The 15,565-nt window shown below is 38.3% G+C and overlaps 1 protein-coding gene and 1 long non-coding RNA gene across 2 annotated transcripts in view; both read left to right on the top strand.

Moving 5' to 3' along the window:
• CENPP (centromere protein P) overlaps window positions 1–15,565 on the top strand; it is a 234,864-nt gene that overhangs the window by 197,622 nt on the left and 21,677 nt on the right. The window lies entirely within an intron of this gene.
• LOC116756014 lies at window positions 980–15,549 on the top strand. The gene is made up of 2 exons (XR_004350507.1): window positions 980–1,089; window positions 15,435–15,549. It is a non-coding gene; the product is annotated as an uncharacterized LOC116756014 (long non-coding RNA).

The following is a 15,565-nucleotide window of genomic DNA, read 5'->3' as shown; positions in this document are numbered from 1 at the left end:
CATTTTTGAATTAAGTTCTTTTCTCAATTTGCCCAGATGAAACTCTGGTTTTAAAAAGAATAAAACTAAACCCCTCTCTGCGAATTATAGCAGAATAGTAAATTTAGAAATTGCTAGAAAATGTAAAGAAGACTAAAATTATCCATGGTCATACCCTGTTCAGGTAACTAATGCATAAATAATAGTATTTTTAAATACAATGCTCATATTTACCCTGCATTTCTGCCAGAGTGAAGAGTTTGAGTGTTGCCACTCCCAGGCACATATGTAAATAATCTCTGCCTTGCCACAATTGGGTAATTAACAACAATTTTTTATTGTTTTAAAAACTCAAGCCTCAGAGATATGGGGACATATGTATATGTATAACTGATTCACTTTGTTATAAAGCGGAAACTAACACACCATTGTAAAGCAATTATACTCCAGTAAAGATGTTAAAAAAAAAAGAACCTCAAGGCTCCACTTTCTGATAGCCTGCTCTTTTCTTCAGTCCCTAACTTCAGTATCATCTTTTCCAGGAAGCTTTCTCCCATTCCACAGTTCAACCATTGCACGCTGGCTGTACTACTTTGCCAGCACTGATTACACCCTGCTTTGTATTATAAATAGTGGTTTCCATATGTTTTCCCCAAATGTATGTAAATTTCTTGAGGACTTACACGTATGTGTGCCGGTGATTAAGTCATTCAACAAGTTTTTTTTACTGAGTGCATCTTGAGCTCACTGCAGAAATCTATAACGATAAATAAGGTTGACAGAGTTCTTACTTACAGTCAATTAAAGTCAGTTCTTACTACTAAGGGATCAGACAAATGGCTGCCTTGGTATTAAACAGTATGATCACTTCTGTGGCTGGGTTGTGAGGTGGTATTGGAAATATGCAGGAGATACCCATCTGGAGCTGTCAGAGCAATTTTTAGCAACATTCAGCAGAAATGATTCTTCCCCTCTTTCCAACACTCATATCTCTTGGTTTTTACAGCCCAACTCCTTTGCCACACTTAATAATCTCCTTTGCTGATTCCTCCTCTTCATCGACTTGATCTCAGGCCTGAAACCTCTTCTCTAGCTATAATTTCTCTCCAGGTGAGTTTGATCATCTGTATTACCATCTGTATGCTGGAAGTTTCTAGCTGCTTTCTTGACATATCTGTTTCAATGTCTAGGAGTCATCTCAAACCTAAATTAAATTTGACTATAGACATATTTAAACTGAAACTTAAAAGTTAAATAAGAGTTTGTGTACAGAGGGATAAGGTAAGAGAGAATGTTCTAGCCAGAGGGGATAGTGTAGGAGAAAGACCTGATGAAACTGGCATCTTTTGGGAAGCGAAAGTGATTGTGAGGTGTGGAGGACTGAGTGCAGGAGAGAAGCAGCCAGATCTCCACAGGCTCTAAAAGGGATGTTGGAGGTTTGGAGCTTTACCCAAAGGCCACAGGAGAGGAGCATAACCAGTTTGGCATTTTATCAGTAGATGGATAACTCTGTAGTTTGGCTTATGAAGTGAGTGGAAGGATCAAGTCTAGGGACAGGGCTCCACTTAAGAAATGATTACAATAATTCAAGAGAGGGAGAAGATTTCTCTATGAGGGTAGGGGGGATTTCAAGACCTAATTAGAGGATGTTTTGCCAATGTTTGCTTCTAGGAGTTTTATGGTCTCTTTTTTTTTTTTTTTGGCTGTGCTGCACGGCATGTGGGACCTTAGTTCCCTGACCAGGGATCAAACCCGCACCCCCTGCATTGGAAGTGCAGAGTCCTAAACACTGGACCACCAGGGAATTCCTGGTGACATGTCTTACGTTTAAGTCTTTAAGCCATTTTGAGTTTATTTTTGTGCATGGTGTGAGGGTGTGTTATAACATCATTGATTTACACGCAGCTGCCCAACTTTCCCAGCACCACTTGTTGAAGAGACTGTCTTTTTCCCATTTTATATTCTTGCCTCCTTTGTTGAAGACTTATTGACCATAGGTGTGAGGGTTTACTTCTGGGCTCCCTATTCTGTTCCATTGATCCATGTGTCTGTTTTTATGCCAATACCACTGCTTTGGTTATTGTAGCTTTGTAGTATTGTCTGAAGTCTAGGAGGGTTATGCCTCCAACTTTGTTCTTTTTCCTCAGGATTGCTTTGGCAATTCTGGTTCTTTTATGGTTCCATATAAATTTTAGGATTAATTGTTCTAGCTCTGTGAAAAATGTCATGGGTAATTTGATAGGGATTGCATTAAATCTATAGATTACTTTGGTTAGGCTGGCCATTTTAACAATATTAAGTCTTCCAATTCAAGAGCATGGGATATCTTTCCATTTCTTTGAATCATCTTCAGTTTCCTTTATAATGTTTTATAGTTCTCAGTATATAAATCTTTCACCTCCTTGGTCAGGTTTATTCCTAAGTGGTTTTTTTGTTTTGTTTTGTTTTGTTTTGATGTGATTTTAAAAGGGATTGGTTTATTTCTTTTTCTTGTCTGATTGCTGTGGCTAGGACTTCCAATACTATGTTGAATAGAAGTGGTGAGATTGGGCATCCTTGTCTTGTTCCAGATTTTAGTGGGAAGGCTTTTCACTGTTCACTATTTTGTTGGCTGTGGGTTGGTCATAAATAGCTTTTATTATGTTGAGATATGTTCCCTCTGTGTCCACTTTGGTAAGATTTTTTATCATGAATGGATGTTGAATTTTATCAGATGCTTTTCCTGCATCAATTGAGATGATCGTTTGTGTTTTTCTCTTTTCCTTTGTTGATATGCTGTATTGCATTGATTGATTTGCATATGTTGAACCAACCTCGTGACCCTGGGATGAGTCCAACTTGATTGTAGTGTATGATCTTTTTTATGTGTTGTTGGATTCAGTTTGCTAATATTTCGTTGGGAATTTTTGCATCTATATTTATTAGAGATATTGGCCTGTAATTTTCTTTTTGGTAGCATCTTTGGTTTTGGTATCTGGGTGATGCATTCTCTGACATAAATCATAGCAATGTTTTCTTAGGTCAGTTTCCCAAGGCAATAGAAATAAAAGCAAAAATAAACAAATGGGACTTAATCAAATTTCTAAGCTTTTGCACGGCAAAGGAAACCATAAACAAAACAAAAAGATGATGTACGGACTGGGAGAAAATATTTGCAAATGATGTAATGCACAAGGGCTTAATTTTAAAAATCTACAATCAGCTCATACAACTCAATAACAAAAAAACAAACAGCCCAGTCAAAATATGGGCAGAAGACCTAAATAGACATTTCTCCAAAGAAGACATACAGATGGCCAAGAGGCACATGAAAACATGCTCAGCATTGCTAATCATTAGAGAAATGCAAATCAAAGTTACAATGACGTATCACCTCACACCAGTCAGAATGGCCATCACTAAAAAGTCTACAAATAACAAATGCTGGAGAGGATGTGGAGAAAAGAGAACCCTCCCCTACACTGCTGGTGGGAATGTAAATTGGTGCAGCCACTATGGAAAACAGTATGGAGGTTCTTACAAAACTAAAAATAGAGTTACCATATGATCCAGCAATCCCACTCCTGGGCACATAAACAGAGAAAACTCTAATTCGAAAAGATACATACACCCCAGTATTCATAGCAGCACTATTTACAGTAGCCAAGACATGGAAGCAACCTAAATGTCCGTCGACAGATGAATGGATAAAAAAGATGTAGTGTAGGAGAGAGGGGGAAGATGGAGGAAAAGTAAGACGTGGAGGTCACCTTCCTCCCCACAGAAATATATCTAAACATGGAACAACTCCTACAGAACACCTACTGAACGCTGGCAGAAGACCTCAGACCTCCCGAAAGGCAAGAAACTCCCCACGTACCTGGGTAGGGCAAAAGAAAAAACAATAAACAGAGGCAAAAGAATAGGGGCGGGACCTGCACCAGTGGGAGGGAGCTGTGAAGGAGGAAAGGTTTCCACACACCAGAAGCCCCTTCGCGGGCGGAGACTGCAGGTGGCGGAGGGGGGAACTTCGGGGCCGCGGAGGAGAGCGCAGCCACAGGGGTGCGGAGGGCAAAGCGAAGAGATTCCCACACAGAGGATCGGTGCCAACCAGCACTCACCAGCCCGAGAGGCTTGTCTGCTCACCCGCTGGGGCAGACGGGGCTGGGAGCTGAGACTCCGGCTTCGGGTCGGAGCACAGGGAGAGGACTGGCGGCGTGAACACAGCCTGAAGGGGTTAGTGCACCATGGCTAGCCAGGAGGGAGTCCGGGAAAAAGTCTGGACCAGCCGAAGAGGCAAGAGACTTTTTCTTCCCTCTTTGTTTCCTGGTGCGTAAGGAGAGGGGATTAAGAGCGCTGCTTCAAGGAGCTCCAGAGACGGGTGCAAGCCGCAGCTAACGGCGCGGACCCCAGAGTCGGGCATGAGATACTAAGGCTGCTGCTGCCGCCACCAAGAAGCCTGTGTGTGAGCACAGGTCAGTGTCCACACCTCCCTTTCGGGTAGCCTGTGCAGCCCACCACTGCCAGGGTCCCGGGATCCAGGGACAACTTCCCCGGGAGAATGCACGGCGCACCTCAGGCTGGTGCAACATTATGCTGGCCTCTGCCGCCGCAGGCTCGCCCCGCACTCCGTACCCCTCCTTCCCCACAACCTGAGTGAGCCAGATCCCCGAAGCAGCTGCTCCTTTAACCCCGTCCTGTCTGAGCGAAGAACAGATGCCCTCTGGCAACCTACATGCAGAGGTGGGGCCAAATCCAAAGCTGAACACCAGGAGCTGTGCGAACAAAGAAGAGAAAGGGAAATCTCTCCCAGCAGCCTCAGGAGCAGTGGATTAAATCTCCACAGTCAACTTGATGTACCCTGCATCTGTGGAATACCTGAATACACAACGAATCATCCCATATTGAGGAGATGAACTTTGAGAGCAAGATTTATTATTTTTTCCCCTTTTCCTCTTTTTGTGAGTGTGTATGTGTATGCTTCTGTGTGAGATTTTGTCTGTATAGTTTTCCTTTCACCATTTGTCCTAGGATGCTATCTGTCCTTTTTTTTTTTTTTTTTACTTTTTAAAAAAGTTTTTTTCTTAATAATTATTTTTTTATTTTAATAACTTTATTGTATTTTACCTTACTTTATTTTCTTTTATCCTCTTTCTTTCTTTCTTTTTTTCTACTTTTTCTCCCTTTTATTCTGAGCCGTGTGGATGAAAGGCTCTTGGTGCTGCAGCCAGGAGTTATTGCTGTGCCTCTGAGGTGGGTGAGCCAACTTCAGGACACTGGTCCACAAGAGAACTCCCAGCTCCACGTAATATCAAATGGCGAAATCTCCCAGAGATCTCCATCTCAACACCAACACCCAGCTTCACTCAACGACCAGCAAGCTACAGTGCCAGACACCGTATGCCAAACAACTAGCAACACAGGAACACAACCCCACCCATTAGCAGAGAGGCTGCCTAAAATCATAATAAGTCCACAGACACCCCAAAACACACCACCATATGTGGACCTGCCCACCAGAAAGACAAGATCCAGCCTCATCCAACAGAACATAGGCACTAGTCCCCTGCACCAGGAAGCCTACACAACCCACTGAACCAACTTTAGCCACTGGGGACAGACACCAAAAACAACAGGAACTACAAACCTGCAGGCTGCAAAAAGGAGATCCCAAACACAGTAAGATAAGCAAAATGAGAAGACAGAAAAATACACAGCAGATGAAGGAGCAAGGTAAACACCCACCAGACCTAACAAATTAAGAGGAAATAGGCAGTCTACCTGAAAAAGAATTCAGAATAATGATAGTAAAGATGATCCAAAATCTTGGAAATAGAATAGAGAAAATGCAAGAAACATTTAACAAGGACCTAGAAGAACTAAAGATGAAACAAGCAAGATGAACAACACAATAAATTAAATTAAAAATACTCTAGAAGGGATCAATAGCAGAATAACTGAGGCAGAAGAACGGATAAGTGACCTGGAAGATAAAATAGTGGAAATAACTACTGCAGAGCAGAATAAAGAAAAAAGAATGAAAAGAACTGAGGACAGTCTCAGAGACCTCTGGGACAACATTAAATGCACCAACATTCGAATTATAGGCATTCCAGAAAAAGAAGAGAAAAAGAAAGGGACTGAGAAAATATTTGAAGAGATTATAGTTGAAAACTTCCCTAATATGGGAAAGGAAATCGTTAATCAAGTCCAGGAAGCACAGAGAGTCCCATACAGGATAATACAAGGAGAAACACGCCAAGACAGATAATAATCAAACTGTCAAAAATTAAGTACAAAGAAAACATATTAAAAGCAGCAAGAGAAAAACAACAAATAACACACAAGGGAATTCCCATAAGGTTAACAGCTGATCTTTCAGCAGAAACTCTGCAAGCCAGAAGGGACTGGCAGGACATATTTAAAGTGATGAAGGAGAAAAACCTACAACCAAGATTACTCAAGCCAGCAAGGATCTCATTCAGATTTGATGGAGAAATTAAAACCTTTACAGACGAACAAAAGCTGAGAGAGTTCAGCACCACAAAACCAGCTTTACAACAACTGCTAAAGGATCTTCTCTAGTCAAGAAACACAAGAGAAGGAAAAGACCTATAATAACAAACACAAAACAATTAAGAAAATGGGAATAGGAACATACATATCGAAAATTACCTTAAATGTAAATGGACTAAATGCTCCCACCAAAAGACTCAGATTAGCTGAATGGATACAAAAACAAGACCCATATATATGCTGTCTACAAGAGACCCACTTCAGACCTAGAGACACATACAGACTGAAAGTAAGGGGATGGAAAAAGATATTCCATGCAAATGGAAACCAAAAGAAAGCTGGAGTAGCAATTCTCATATCAGACAAAATAGACTTTAAAATAAAGACTACTAGAAGAGACAAAGAAGGACACTACATAATGATCCAGGGATCGATCCAAGAAGAAGCTATAACAATTGTAAATATTTATGCACCCAACAGAGGAGCACCTCAATACATAAGGCAAATACTAACAGCCATAAAAGGGGAAATTGACAGTAACACATTCATAATAGGGGACTTTAACACCCCAATTTCACCAATGGACAGATCATCCAAAATGAAAATAAATAAGGAAACACAAGCTTTAAATGATACATTAAACAAGATGGACTTAATTGATATTTATAGGACATTCCATCAAAAACAACAGAATACACATTTTTCTCAAGTGCTCATGGAACATTCTGCAGGATAGATCATATCTTGGGTCACAAATCAAGCCTTGGTAAATTTAAGAAAATTGTATCAAGTATATTTTCCAACCACAATGCTCTGAGACTAGACATCAACAGGAAAAAAACTGTAAAAAATACAAACACATGGAGGCTAAACAATACACTACTTAATAACGAAGTGATCACTGAGGAAATCAAAGAGGAAATCAAAAGATACCTAGAAACAAATGACAATGGAGACACGACGACCCAAAACCTATGGGATGCAGCAAAAGCAGTTCTAAGAGGGAAGTTTATAGCAATACAATCCTACCTTAAGAAACAGGAAACATCTCGAATAAACAACCTAACCTTGCACCTAAAGCAATTAGAGAAAGAACAAAAAAACCCCAAATTTACCAGAAGGAAAGAAATCATAAAAATCAGATCAGAAATAAATGAAAAACAAATGAAGGAAACAATAGCAAAGATCAATAAAACTAAAAGCTGGTTCTTTGAGAAAATAAACAAAATTGATAAACCATTAGCCAGACTCATCAAGAAAAAAAGGGAGAAGACTCAAATCTATAGAATTAGAAATGAAAAAGGAGAAGTAACAACTGACACTACAGAAATACAAAAGATCATGAGAGATTACTACAAGCAACTCTATGCCAATAAAATGGACAACCTGGAAGAAATGGACAAATTTTAGGAATGCACAACCTGCCAAGACTGAATCAGGAAGAAATAGAAAATATGAACAGACCAATCACAAGCACTGAAATTGAAACTGTGATTAAAAATCTTCCAATAAACCAAAGCCCAGGACCAGATGGCTTCACAGGCGAATTCTACCAAACATTTAGAGAAGAGCTAACACCTATCCTTCTCAAACTCTTCAAAAATATAGCAGAGGGAGGAACACTCCCAAACTCATTCTACGAGGCTACCATCACCCTGATTGCAAAACCAGACAAGGATGTCAGAAAGAAAGAAAACTACAGGCCAATATCACTGATGAACATAGATGCAAAAATCCTGAACAAAATACTAGCAAACAGAATCCAACTGCACATTAAAAGGGTCATACACCATGATCAAGTGGGGTTTATTCCAGGAATGCAAGGATACTTCAATATATGCAAATCAATAAATGTGATAAACCATATTAACAAATTGAAGGAGAAAAACCATATGATCATCTCAATAGATGCAGAGAAAGCTTCCGACAAAATTCAACACCCATTTATGATAAAAACCCTGCAGAAATTAGGCATAGAGGGAACTTTCCTCAACATAATAAAGGCCATATATGACAAACCCACAGCCAACATTGTCCTCAATGATGAAAATCTGAAAGCATTTCCACTAAGATCAGGAACAAAACAAGGATGTCCACGCTCACCACTCTTATTCAACTTAGTTCTGGAAGTTTTAGCCACAGCAATCAGAGAAGAAAAGGAAATAAAAGGAATCCAAATAGGAAAAGAAGAAGTAAAGCTGTCATTGTTTGCAGATGACATGATATTATACATAGAGAATCCTAAGGATGCTACCAGAAAACTACTAGAGCTAATCAATGAATTTGGTAAAGTAGCAGGATACAAGATTAATGCACCGAAATCTCTGGCATTCCTATACACTAATGATGAAAAATCTGAAAGTGAAATCAAGAAAACACTCCCATTTGCCACTGCAACAAAAAGAATAAAATATCTAGGAATAAACCTACCTAAGGAGACAAAAGACCTGTATGCAGAAAGTTATAAGACACTGATGAAAGAAATTAAAGATGATACAAATAGATGGAGAGTTATACCATGTTCTTGGATTGGAAGAATCAGCATTGTGAAAATGAGTCTACTACCCAAAGCAAGCTACAGATTCAATGCAATCCCTATCAAACTACCACTGGCATTTTTCACACAACTAGAACAAAAAATTTCACAATTTGTATGGAAACATATAAGACCCCGAATAGCCAAAGCAATCTTGAGAATGAGAAACGGAGGTGGAAGAATCAGGCTCCCTGACTTCAGACTATACTACAAAGCCACAGTAATCAAGACAGTATGGTACTGGCACAAAAACAGAAATATAGATCAATAGAACAGGATAGAAAGCCCAGAGATAAACCCACCCACATATGGTCACTTTATCTTTGATAAAGGAGGCATGAATGTACAGTGGAGAAAGGACAGCCTCTTCAATAAATGGTGCTTGGAAAACTGGACAGGTACATGTAAAAGTATGAGATTAGATCACTCCCTAACACCATACACAAAAATAAGCTCAAAATGGATTAAAGACCTAAATGTAAGGCCAGAAACTATCAAACTCTTAGAGGAAAGCATAGGCAGAACACTCTATGACATAAATCACAGCAAGATCCTTTTTGACCCACCTCCTAGAGAAATGGAAAAAAAAAAAAAATAAACAAATGGGACCGAATGAAACTTCAAAGCTTTTGCACAGCAAAGGAAACCATAAACAAGACCAAAAGACAACCCTCAGAATGGGAGAAAATATTTGCAAATGAAGCAACTGACAAAGGATTCATCTCCAAAATTTACAAGCAGCTCATGCAGCTCAATAACAAAAAAACAAACAACCCAATCCAAAAATGGGCTGAAGACCTAAATAGACATTTCTCCAAAGAAGATATACAGACTGCCAACAATCACATGAAAGTATGCTCAACATCATTAATCATTAGAGAAATGCAAATCAAAACTACAATGAGATATTATCTCACTCCAGTCAGAATGGCCATCATCAAAAATTCTAGAAACAATAAATGCTGGAGAGGGTGTGTAGAAAAGGGAACACTCTTGCACTGCTGGTGGGAATGTGAATTGGTACAACCACTATGGAGAACAGTATGGAGGTTCCTTAAAAAACTACAAATAGAACTACCATATGACCCAGCAATCCCACTACTGGGCATATACCCTGAGAAAACCATAATTCAAAAAGAGTCATGTACCAAAATGTTCATTGCAGCTCTATTTACAGTAGCCAGGAGATGGAAACAACCTAAGTGTCTATCATCGGATGAATGGATAAAGAAGATGTGGCGCATATATATACAATGGAATATTACTCAGCCATAAAAATAAACGAAACTGAGCTATTTGTAATGAGGTGGATGGACCTAGAGTCTGTCATACAGGCTGAAGTAAGTCAGAAAGAGAAAAACAAATACCGTATGCTAACACGTATATATGGAATTTAAGAAAAAAAATGTCATGAAGAACCTAGGGGTAAGACAGGAATAAAGACACAGACCTACTAGAGAATGGACTTGAGGACATGGGGAGGGGGAAGGGTAAGCTGTGACAAAGTGAGAGAGTGGCATGGACATATATACACTACCAAACGTAAAATAGCTAGTGTGAAGCAGCCGCATAGCATAGGGAGATCAGCTTGGTGCTTTATGAGCTCCTAGAGGGGTGGGATCTGGAGGGTGGGAGGGAGGGAGACGCAAGAGGGAAGAGATATGGGAACATATGTATATGTATAACTGATTCACTTTGTTATAAAGCAGAAACTAACACACCATTGTAAAGCAATTATACTCCAATAAAGATGTAAAAAAAAAAGATGTAGTGTATATATATATACACATATACATACACACACACACATACACACACAATAGAATACTACTCAGCCATAAAAAAAGAATGAAATAATGCCATTTACAGCAACATGGATGGACCTAGAGATTATCATAGTAAGTGAAGTAATTCAGAAAGAGATAGACAAATACCATACGATATCATTTAAATGTGGAATCTAAAAAATGATTCATTTTTTTAACATGTTTGTTGGAGTATAATTGCTTTACAATGGTGTGTTAGTTTCTGCTTTCTAACAAAGTGAATCAACTATACATATACATATATTCCCATATCTCCTCTTTCTTGCGTCTCCCTCCCACCCTCCCTATCCCACCCCTCTAGGTGGTCATAAAGCACTGAGCTGATCTCCCTGTGCTGTGTGGCTGCTTCCCACTAGCTATCTATTTTACATTTGGTAGTGTATATATGTACATGCCACTCTCTCACTTTGTCCCAGCTTACCCTTCCCCCTCCCCATGTCCTCAAGTCCATTCTCTACATCTGCGTCTTTATTCCTCTCCTGTCCCTAGGTTCTTCAGAACCCTGTTTTTTTTTTTAGATTCCATGTATATGTGTTAGCATACGGTATTTGTTTTTCTCTTTCTGACTTACTTCACTCTGTATGACAGACTCTAGGTCCATCCACCTCACTACAAATAACTCAATTTCGTTTTTTTTTTATGGCTGAGTAATATGATTCAGATTAACTTATTTACAAAACAGAAACAGACTCACAGACATAGAAAACAAAATTATGGTTACCAAGAGGGAAAGGGGAGGGATAAGTTGGGAGTTTGGGATTAGAAGATACTAACTAGTATATATAAAATAGATAAACAACAAGATCCTACTGTATAGCACAGGGAACTATATTCAATATCCTGTAATAAACCATAATGGAAAAGAATATGAAAAAGAATACATATATATATATCCATTTATATATAATAAAGTCTTTATCCAGGCCTTTGGGCAAGGTTTACAAAAATTACAGGAACTAAAAGAAGAGAATTTTCAAACTCTTTCCAAAATAAGCACTTTTACACATTGTTGGTAGAAATATAAATTGATAGATTTTTTTATATAGGTCATTTTATCAGCCTTTACTCAACATTAACCATTCTGCTTCTAAAAATGTACAAAAATATCTTAGAAGGATATTCATTGTAGTATATAAAATAGTGAAAAATTACAAATAACCTAAAAGATTATCAATAGACAATTGGTTAAGTCACAATATATTGTATATCTATACAATGGCTTGCCTTATTGCCTTAAAAATAACAAAGTAGATTTGTGTTTACTGATATGGGATATATCTTGGTACATTAAATGGCAAAATCAATCATAAGTAGTTTATATGACAAGTGTGTTTTATTGAGAATTTGGTATATCCCAGGCAGTATTTGTAAAGAACTCCAAAAACTGATAGGGAAAAATGGGCAAGCAATTTGAACAGACTGATCCCAAAATTCAAATGACCAATAAATGCATGTACATGTTCAACTCCACTAGTCAAATGAGGGAAAATCTATTTTAAATCACCATCAGATACCATTGCACACCCACCAAAATGATTAATAGTAAAAAGACTGATAGTACCAATTGTTAGAATATGGAACAATAGCTATTCTCATATACTGCTGTTTGACGGTAAATTGGTACCAACACTTTGATATTATCTATAAAAGTTGAAGATACACATACTCCTAGGTATATATTCGAAAGAAATGTGTGCACATGTGTATACAGAAATATGCATAAAAATGTCACAGCAGTGATCAGTTTGCAATATATACATATATCAAATCATGGTACACCTTAAGCTAATACAATCTTATATGTCAATTATATCTCGATAAAATTTGGAAAAAATAAAAGTGAAAGTCATACAAGTAGAAACTGAGAGAATTCACCTCTAACAGATGTTCATGTTAGAATTAAAGGATATTCTTCAGGCAGAGGGAAAATGATCTAAGAAGGTTTGAGATGTAAGAAGCAATAGGAGCAAAGAATATGGTAAACACAGCAAACAGTGACCATATAATAAAGTCATAATAATGTCAAGGGAAGTCTTTTTTTTTTTAAGCTAGAATTCAAAAGTACAAGTGTGACTGAAATTAAAATGCTGTAAAGTCCTTTGTTCGTGAGGAGGATTGAGACACAGATTAATTTGGACTTTGATGAGTATGCATGATAAAATATCTAAGGTAACCATTTGACATATAGAAATAGAGCATGTGACATCCCAACTAATATATGGGAAAAACCAAAATTTTTAAAAGCTAATCAAAAAGAGGCAAAGAGATAAAAAAAATTTAAAAAGTCATTTGTGGTGGAACTTCAAATATGGCAGAATGAAGAGGTCACTGAATCTCCTCCATAGGAAAATAAGTGTAAAGCTGGAAAAATTGTGTAAAAAGAACTGTTTCAGGACTGAGGAGATTGACCAAAGGCAAAGAACAAATAATTCAGAGCTTGATTCTGCCTCTCTTTTAATATCTATGTTCACTCATGATGACCTAGATAGTCTTTCTGCAAAAATATCTCCCTCATCCATCCCATACTCTTTATTGTCACTAATGGAATTGAAATGACCATTTTGTTTGTAAATACATTTTGATTGCAAGTAATAGAAACTTCAAATAAGCCTAAGTACAACATGGGTGTATTGAAAGGACACTGAGAATACCCTCTTATTGAAGGGCATTAAGGATTCCCAAGGGCCTGGGACCAGGAATGAGGTCACCCTCATGGTCCAGGCAGTCCTCACGGACTCTCATCTTGCTTTCTTTTTCTGAGTTAAATCATCTCTACCATTTTCTGTATGTTCACTTCATTCTCCTCTCAGTAGGTCTTGCCTTCTGCAGGACAGCTCCCACTGTGTTGACAGGAATGTGGCCAATGGCCCATCTCAAAGAACCCAAGCCTATTTACCTTCAGTTCAAGCAACTTCCCAGATTGGTGGTATGGCCCTTAATTTCAGATTTTTCCAGAAAACCTGATTTAGCCAGCTTGGGTCATGTGTTCACCCCTAGTCCTATCAACTATGATCTCTAGGGCAAGTGCAGGTCATAAAAGCTTGGCTGGGTGTTGGTGATATAATATAGTACAGAGTTAAACATATTTAACAAAAGTATTTTCACATAGACAATCCCAGGTAAAGCTTTTGTAAGAAAGAGAAAATTTATTAAAATTTAATATAACTTTCTTCAATCAGCATGTATTTATCTTTACTTCCTGAAGAGAACATCTTTATACTGTTGGAGTGCTCTATTGTGTAGCCTAAGGCAAGCTTTGTGCCTATTAATCTGTCAGTAAATATTTACTGATTATTTCTTTTTAGTTTGTTTCATTTATAACAATACTTATAAGTGATTATTGAGATTTTCTAAAAAATTTATTTTTCGCTGCGTTGGGTCTTTGTTGCTGCGTGCAGGCTTTCTCTAGTTGCGGCGAGCAGGGGCTACTCTTCATTGAGATGCGTGGGTTCCTCATTGCAGTGGCTTCTCTTGTTGCTGAGCACGGCTCTAGGTGTGCAGGCTTCAGTAGTTGCAGCATGTGGGCTCAGTAGTTGCGGCATGCGGGCCCTAGAGCGCAGGCTCAGTAGTTGTGTTGCACGGGCTTAGTTGCTCTGCAACATGTGGGATCTTCACGGACCAGGGATCAAACCCATGTCCCCTGCATTGGTAGGCTACCAGGGAAGTCTCAATTATTGAGATTTTATATAATTTTTAGCTCTTTCTCATGAGAATTGTCCTTTAATTATTATATACAATGTTCAAGGACTGTGGTTGCTTTGTTTAATTTCTTCTGAATATATACTTAAATTACTGAGAGGTTTTTTTTTTCTTTTTTAGAGGTGGTTAAAAACCATTTGTTATAACACACAAAAAGCAAATTCCTCTCTGGTTGAGAGTTGTTTTGCTTTTTAACTGACAAATTTCAAGCAGGCTTTAGTGAAACAAACAATATTTTCACTATAAAATCACCAGCATGATTGCAGGAGGAGCCATGCCATCATCTGTTTATGTTGGTATGCCATTTGATATCTGTAATTCAGAACAGTGAAAGTAAATTTTAACTGCTTTCATGCTGAAAATGGCTTATTTACGTCTTTGGAAGGGAGAATTAGCAATGATCAAGCACTTAGCAGTGACCATGTTTTCTGTCTACAATTCAATGACTCTTCTTAGTTCAGTTTATTTATTTAATACAATTTTTAAAGGTTACTTTCCATTTACAGTTATTACAAAATATTGGCTATATTCCCTGTATTATACAATACATCCTTGAGCCTATCTTACACCCAAAATTTGTACCGCCCACATTACCCTTCTCCCCATGCCCCCACTGGTAACCGCTCATTTGTTCTCTGTATCTGTGAGTCTGCTTCTTTTTTGTTATATTCACTAGTTTGTTGTATTTTTTAGATTCCACATATAAGTAATATCATATAGTATTTGCCTTTCTCTGTCTGACTTCTTTCACTTAGTGTAATGCCCTCCAAGTCGATCCATCGTAGTTCAGTTTCTTGAACCATCATAAACCCTATGCAAGCATTATGCTTTGTATCAGATAGGAATCAAAGACTGAATCAAACCACTGTAATTAATCCTGCTTCCTCATATTTTCTCAGGGACTCTCCCTCACCACTCCACTGCCCCCCGCCCCCAGTACCAACTTGGCTCATTTCATGACTGTCATCCACAGCTGGACACTAGCTGCCCTTCCCTCCCAGAATCCTCATTGTGTGAGTAATAAATCTCT

The sequence above is a fragment of the Phocoena sinus genome, chromosome 6, assembly GCF_008692025.1.
Source record: "Phocoena sinus isolate mPhoSin1 chromosome 6, mPhoSin1.pri, whole genome shotgun sequence".
Classification (NCBI taxonomy): domain Eukaryota; kingdom Metazoa; phylum Chordata; class Mammalia; order Artiodactyla; family Phocoenidae; genus Phocoena; species Phocoena sinus.
This window is presented reverse-complemented; position numbering and strand designations above follow the sequence as displayed.